This window comes from Rhodamnia argentea, chromosome 5 (assembly GCF_020921035.1).
Source record: "Rhodamnia argentea isolate NSW1041297 chromosome 5, ASM2092103v1, whole genome shotgun sequence".
Lineage (NCBI taxonomy): Eukaryota > Viridiplantae > Streptophyta > Magnoliopsida > Myrtales > Myrtaceae > Rhodamnia > Rhodamnia argentea.
This window is the reverse complement of record NC_063154.1, coordinates 29,089,842-29,097,699: the sequence shown is the minus strand read 5'-3', so window position 1 is coordinate 29,097,699 and position 7,858 is coordinate 29,089,842. Positions and strand designations below refer to the sequence as shown.

Here is a 7,858-nt window from a genome sequence, read left to right as displayed (position 1 = left end):
ATTAAGATGTTATATTATCACAATAGCTAGCAAATTATGCTGGATTCGTTCTTGAAGATTATCAATCATGAAGATCATTCAAAGGCTTAGATTACGGAAGACGAGGATGGCTTACCATATGAATAACTCCATCTTGGGAAACCCTAATCATGATTATATGGGCGATCTAATCAAATGGGATACTCTTTCTTTTGATATTCTCTACTACGAAATCCTTTGTATACAATCTTGTTTAAATGGAAAGTTTGGAGAGTTATCCTTTGGAGACTTTGCAATGGCTAGTTTGAAGGTGAAAGAGTATAAAAGGATATCTCAAGGTTGAAGAGAGCATGAGAGTTCGGAACCTTAAATTTCAACGTTCAAGAGAGCTTTACATCCTTCATATATTCTTGATCCAAACAACGTAATACTTGCATGATTTCATTCAAGTGTGTGAGTGATAGACGAAAAGTCTATTGACTTAAGAATCATCACCGAGTTGTAACCTTTGAGCTATTCACTAGTGGAATCTAGCCGATTAGGTATCAACGTGACAAAGTGGATGTAGGCTTGAATAAAGCCAAATCACTATAAACTCTATGCATACATTCTCTATCCCTTAAATTGCTTGTCATTTCATTTGATAGTTGAATTGTCCACGCCATTGCTTCTGAGGATATCTTAGATCTTGCCCTCGCTCAAACTCTAAACTAAACTACGAGCTTATTTGTTTAAATTTCTGCATTAATTTTTAAAGCTCTTTGAAATCACCTATTCACCCCCCTCTAAGTGATATCGCTAGCCCCAACAATTATTACACATTGCTAGTTCTATAGTTAAGGTCGAACTGCCTTGAACCTTTGTTTTTTTTTTTTTTGAGGGGGGGGTGGGGTGGCGTTTCCAAAATTGCCGCGAATGAGAAGCATTGAGTTGAGAGATACTTTCCACGTTTTCTCAATAGATTTTTTGGAATTAATTTCTATCATAAAGAAATTAAAGCTACAAGTCTGAGACAATAACTCGTCTCAAACCGAACCTATGAATAGTCTTTGTTCAAAGGGCGTTGTGATTACGATATGGACGTTGTCCATCTATGTGGCATGACCGGTGCTGATGTGAATATTTTTTAATAAGTTTTTTAACAACGTAATTTGTTTAATTATCGTTAACGGCCGGCAAGGGCTTGTTGGTCCTCGCCATACGATCGATGAGGGCATTTGGGCCCTCAACCAGAAAAAAAAAGAAAAAAAAAAAGAAAAAAATAATTCAAAAATTTACCAAAAGGTATCCATGTCGGCTCCGGTCACGCCATGTAGGATGGAAGACGTCCATATCTCCTACCAAAATTAGTCGAATAGACTAAATAGGCACAAATGTAAAAGATTTATGATTAAATTGGTACAATTGAAAAGTTTTGGACAATTAACATCCAATGCAAAAGGTTTAAGACCTTTTGTACACTTTTTTCCGAATTAACTCATGTGTGAGGATGAACTAAATTATATTGTGATCAAATTTAATGTGGTCTTTCCAATTTTATTTGATGACTGTGGAGACTTTTCTTTTTTGTCGAAAGAAAGATTCCATTCATTAATCGGGATAATACTCGAGAGGTATAATGCTTTCAAGCTCCCAAATAACTACAAAAAAAGGCAAATACCAGAAAGCAAATAACAAAATATATTCTGCAACTAGAAGCACACTCTCATCCTTCAAGAACATATATGCCACCATAAAATTTCGACGGCCGATCACCGGATTCAGTAATAATCACACATTTAGAACTCCCATACCAATCATTAATCACGGTTGAGATTGATAAAGCACCAAGTAAGTGCATATATGTGGCACCCATAATAAGTCATAGTTTGGAATCCGGTGGTGGTGGTGGTGGTCCCATTGCCACCGGTATTTCATTACTGTGCACAAACAATGTTAAGTGGTTTTTGTTGCATCTACGTTATCAAATTCTTTTAGCATTAGGTCGATTATTTTCGATTTGCAAGTGTAGTATCTCCAAATTTATGTTGAGTTAGCGCTTGTTTTGTGGATGAGTTCCGGCGATTAGTTCTATTTGTCCCGGCCAGATCATATCCAGTCTTCGAAATGGACTAAACTAAGGACATAACCAGTAAAGTAGGGATGGCAGATGGGCCGGTTTAGTTTGGGCCCAAGACGGCCCGGATCGGTGCCTAAACAGCACATAATCAACATAAAAAAAAACATTCCTTAAGAAACCACATACCACGATAGTGATTCAAACAATAAAAAAAAAAAATCAAGAACACGTCATATCCAAACTTTTGACTTGTCAACCTGCTTGATAGCCCCTGGGTTGGAAATTAAAAATTTACAGGTTGATGATATTAAGCTCCTTAGATAACTTTAATTAGAGTTAGGACCGAGCATAATGGACTGATCGAATCAAGAAGCGCCGGAACCGGATCGGATTAGTCTGTTTGGTTTGATTCCCGAAGACCTCGATCCAATTCCCGATTTCATAAAATTGGGTCCGGTTCCCGATTTCAAGGGGAATCGGACCGATCTGAATATTATTGTTTCTTTAAAAAATTTTCCTAAACATAAATCCAAACCTAATCTAAGATTACTAGTATAACTTTCAAGCGTAGCGACAATGCAATATAATTAACGAAAGGTTGTTTGGTGAATATGAAGTTAGCAAGAAAAATTTAACAACGAATTACAAAAAAAGAAAAAGAAAAGGCAACCGGTCCAATGATTAGACCATCCGAAATCGGATCGGATTGGACTTGATTGGGAACCAATCATCCCTAATTAGAGTTGTCTTGAAACAACCAATTAACATACAAAAGGGCCGCCTAATTCATTCGGTAAGCCAAATAATTGATAGCAATTAGAGATCTTGCCAACTATATGGTTAGGACTCACCCATTGTGGTCGCGATCCTATGTTTGTATAGAGATAAATGAGTGTTAACACCTAAAAATCAGTTCTTAAGTTCACAGCATTGATTTCTCAATCGGTTCATTCATGTATAACCTGAATTGGAACACTGTACAATCTAGCCTTACCCATGCAAATTTCTATAAATGCTCTTTTAATTTTGTTTTCATTTGGCCATAAAACAATATAAACAAAACATAATGTTGATAGGCCAAAAGGCGAGGAATGCAAAAACCAAACGAATGGACTGCTTTCTGTGTACAGTTTTATTCTTACAAAAAGCTTTGGCACTTAAGACATAACAATGAGATGTTAGGAGAATCCATATGAACACTTCAGGTGAGTCGAGCAACCAGAACCCTTAAAGACGCGCCAAATCTGAGAAACTCTTGCCAAAATCGAAGTATAGAATCGAAGCTAGCACGAAATCATAAACAGAAAAGAGTTTTCTTCTTATTGATTCGCCACTGCTGAATAAAGGAGGCATTATTAGGAATCCTGGATTCACATCGATGCTGCGAACACCGCCTAGAGTAACACAGACCCACGATCGCCTCAATCGAGGTGAATCTCGTGCTCATCACCATTATTTAAGATGGAGACTTTGAACACAACATCATCCCTGTCAAAAAGCTCAAAAACGCAGGCATTTCCTACACGCAAATGAGCTTCTCTTGCAAACGCAGGCCACCCAGCAGAGAACAACAAGTGGGCGTCCCGCTTATATCTTGAGAGATTCACTGCCCATGATCTGTCTGAATACATAAGAGTTGCCGTTTTCTTGTTTTCTTCAATATGTTGCCGGACGAATTTGCCGGGAACACGCTGCACATGAGTAAACGTTTGAATAACCAGCGTATGCTATGTATGCTGAACGAAGGACAATAATTTAAGCAAGCACTCTTGGAAAAAAAAAGCACACAAGGCCATATTAGCGAGTTTCAGGAGCTTTAGCCAACAGTCTTAAGAGGCTCATGAAAGCCATCGATCTTAACCCGCAATGTAAAGCATTTTCAAACAAATTACAGAACATTAATTGCCATTTTAGGTTAGTACTCAATTCAAGTGACTGTCCATCCTTTCATGCGGAAAGTGATGGAGCAGCTTGTCGAGGATATCCAAGTGAATGGATAGTCCCGACATTATTACAGCCTTTACTTCTGTTTTTTCTTCCTTTTTTCCTGATTCCGCATTACTCCACCACTGGAATGCCCTGCGCTTACTCCAAGGAAACTATCTATTGTCATATGATTCCCCATACAAACCAAATCAACCAAGGAAAACACTGAAGAAAGATTAGATAGAGATCGTAATCAAACTTGAGATATGGCAGTGATGGATTAGGCTCGAGATTATACCAATGTCCTAAAATGAGACCGTCGTATCACCATTTTGAAGAAGGGATGCTCCAAATCAAATTCGCTGGCTAACTCAGTAGTCCTGAGAGGCCTCAGAAGAGTAGGACCACGAAATACCGGCTCAGAATGGTTCATTCTGCATCTAGACCATTTGTTCCTGTCTGGCATTAAAATGAGAACTTTAAGAGACATTATTGCCGTGAATAATTCTTTAACCGACTATGAAGATCTTTAGCATAGAATTCGTGTCATGCCATAACCAGCCTAAAGTTCCACTTCGCACAATGTAAATCAAGTTTCTACCTGCTCTGCTGATAACGTAGACTCTGAATACAATGTCATCTCTATCAATTAGCTCGAACACGCAGACATTTCCTACACGCAAGCGAGTTCCTCTCACAAATGCCATCCAACCAGAAGAGAATGCCGCTGCATTTGGATAGCTCCTAAGCTTCACCGGCCATGTTCTGTCTGAATGCGTAAGAGTTGCGAGTTCCTTCATTTTCCGGATGTGCTGTCTGATGAAACCACGAGGAACATTCTGCCCACACACGTTTGAATAACCCGTGCTTTATAAGAAGGACTGGGGAAGCATTCCCTTATTCAAGAAAGCAATCAAAATGTAGGCCGATATGGTGGTTTTAGCGACTCCATGAACAGTCTTGACAGGAAAAAAGTCAAAATGTCGAAGTCTCTGATCTTAGAATTAGCATGAGCGGTAGAGGATCTTTGCCTTTTTTAGACAAATGGGATATAACAGACCCAAGGAAAACGCTAAGTAGTTTCCTACAGAAATCCAATCAGCTTAGGAAAAAAGCCAAAATAGTAGTGAATTAAGTTCTCGATCTTACCAGTGTACCATGTCCAATATAAGATGGCCGGATCACCACCTTGAAAAAAGGATACTCTGAGTCAAATTCGCTGGCAAATTCAAAACTAGGAAGAGGACGCGAACTTGTCAGGCCACCATAATTCAGCTCAGGATGGCTCACTCTGCATCTAGACTGTCCGATCCCTTCTGTTCTTTGAAAAAAAGAAATATTTCTATGACGCCAGTTTGAACTTTTCATTGATTGATTTACTACCATGAACATATTTAACGCAGAATGGAGAAAATATCGTCATGGAAATCAAGATCTAGATAAGTTGACCAAACGAAAAATTTGCTTCTCTTCACCTTAGAAGTTGGAACTACTTAACCACAATAAGCATGATGGAAATCATAAAGTTATCAGTCAACATAAACAAGCTTATCAAAAAGTTCTCAAGTACTTGAAAAATAACCAACAAAGGAGAGAGCTCTGTAAGAAGAAACAAGACTCATAAAATGACAAGACACACCTTCGAGATCTTGTGATGAGCAGCTTGGACTCGACTGAGAACATGGTGAATGAGGTTCGACCCTCATTTTTTGACGAGGAGTGCAATCCTCCGAATCTTCAAGTTCTACCACATCCTCCCTCTTTGGCGAGATAAATCCACTCCTGAGGTTTGATATGCAGCTCGACAAATAATCAATCTCCGAAGCACTCTTATCAAATATCATCACGTGAAAAGTGGAGTTTCCTTCATATTTGAAAACTATGAGGTGACCATGACCAACGGACTAATGCTGCATAAATTCTCGCCACCCTTTACACAACCAAACCGTGCCGTCGTTAGGCTTTTCTACTCCAATTCTCCAAGTCGAGCTGCCCGGAACCTTGAGTAGCACCAAGCTTGAGAGATCCTTTCCATATCTTCCCAAGAATTTTTTCGGAATTCCCTATTAAGGAAAACTCAAAAGTCATAGGTCCGGGACTCGAATTCAGCAAAATTAGATAAAAAATGCAAGGGAGAAAAGGTAGAGCACTGAGCAAATTTTAAGTTCTGCAACACGGTGATGAAAGATCGGTTTCACCGGGCAACTAAGGATTGAATTCCAGTTATAGTTGCTTCATGAACGAGTGTAAAGCTAGAGAGACCCAACACCTTTGTCCACACTATCCTTAGTCAACCAATCCTCAATTCCAAGTTAAAGAACTCATTTTTCATCTAGAATAATTCAAAATTGAACACTTTTTTCTTCAGGGTTTTTGTTCTTTCTTTCTTTTCGCAAGAATCAAGATGTTGATACAAAGCCAAATGCATAGCAAGATCTCCAGATTGTATGTACACAGCACGAGGGCGAAGGTTCTAAACCAAGACAGAAACTCTCGAGACATTGGAGCTGAATCATAAGAAACAGACTGTTTGGAAACGTGGGACTTACGAGCTTCCCAGATTGAAGGGTGTCGGAGAGAATGAACTTGAAGAAGTGAGGACTATCAAGACGAGGTCCAGTCGCGACATCTAGCTTGGCACCCCCATTTTCCCTCGGCCGCTGGCTACCGCAAGCCATGTACGGTAGTGTCACGGGGCTCACTGAAGGAGGAGGAGGAGGTGGTTGGTGGTGGTTTGTGCGATTTGCCTTTGTTCTTGAGGCGACCTTCTCACAAAAGAACCTTACCGAGATTGATGATGTTATTGTCGCCAAATGATAAAACCATATAATATTAATTCCCTGAAAAGGCACAAATTGGTTACTCCAAACAGAAAATTCCAAACATCAATCCAGTCCGCGGTAAGGAGGCACATGAAGTTATTGTTTAGTCAAATATAGCCTCCATTACTCTATTTCCATAAATCGGGAATTCTCTACAGAAAATCATTACTTGCCCAAGTGTCGTGTAGAGTTATCTTATCGGATTAAACGCCACATCCTCGATCTGGCTTCATTCCCTAAGAAATTCAAAACTTTAGTTATAATCTCAAATCTATCTCTAATTTTTTTTTTTATCTCGAAATATATCCTCAACTTTCACTTGATTCTCAAATCTATAATGGTCGTCCAAGTCACCATTACTTATTCAAGGTGATGGTATTGCCACATCAGACAACATAAATTATAAGGGAAAGAAAAACTAAGAGACAAAAAGAGAAAAATAATTTTTTTGGGTCAAACAAAGAGAAAAAGAATTGCAAAAACACAAAACTAGGTCCATTTATGTAACAAAAAAACAACTTTTAGGAAAATCTTTTTTGAACTTTTGGCGTTTAATTCACAAAAATAAAGTAGTCAAGAAAAACATTTTCAATCAATAAAAAAACACATTCAAAGAGGAAAATATTCCCACTCCCCTTCTCTTCCCCATGTTACTCTGCCCCAGCCCCTACGGCTACGTCCGATTGCTGCCTCTTCAAGAAGACTCCGCAACCCCGCCTTGTCCCATCAATCTCCAACTCAAATTTTACAATCCGATTGCAAAAGCCAAAATCACGTCCCCGTACTCAAATCTGCCTCGATGACCCACCAATTCCGCTCAAATTAGGACGAATTTAGAAGCTTTTAGCTCGAAGTTTGTAAAGCGGGAGGAAAAAACCTCTAAGAATTCAAATTTGGAAGCCGTGAGCTCGTGACGCAGCTTGAGATTCACAACTGAGCTGTGATGAGAGAGAACGACACTAAAAATGGTATGATCGAATATGAAGAGCGACCGTAGCTTACGAGCCAACGGATGAGGGATGAGGCCACCGAACTTGGGCATGCTTGTCCCTCACTTGTGGCCAGTTACCGC

The 7,858-nt window shown here is 39.3% G+C and overlaps 1 pseudogene; it reads right to left on the bottom strand.

Moving 5' to 3' along the window:
- Window positions 1-3,337: 3,337 nt before the first annotated feature.
- Window positions 3,338-6,642, bottom strand: LOC125315129 (annotated as a pseudogene).
- Window positions 6,643-7,858: the final 1,216 nt, after the last annotated feature.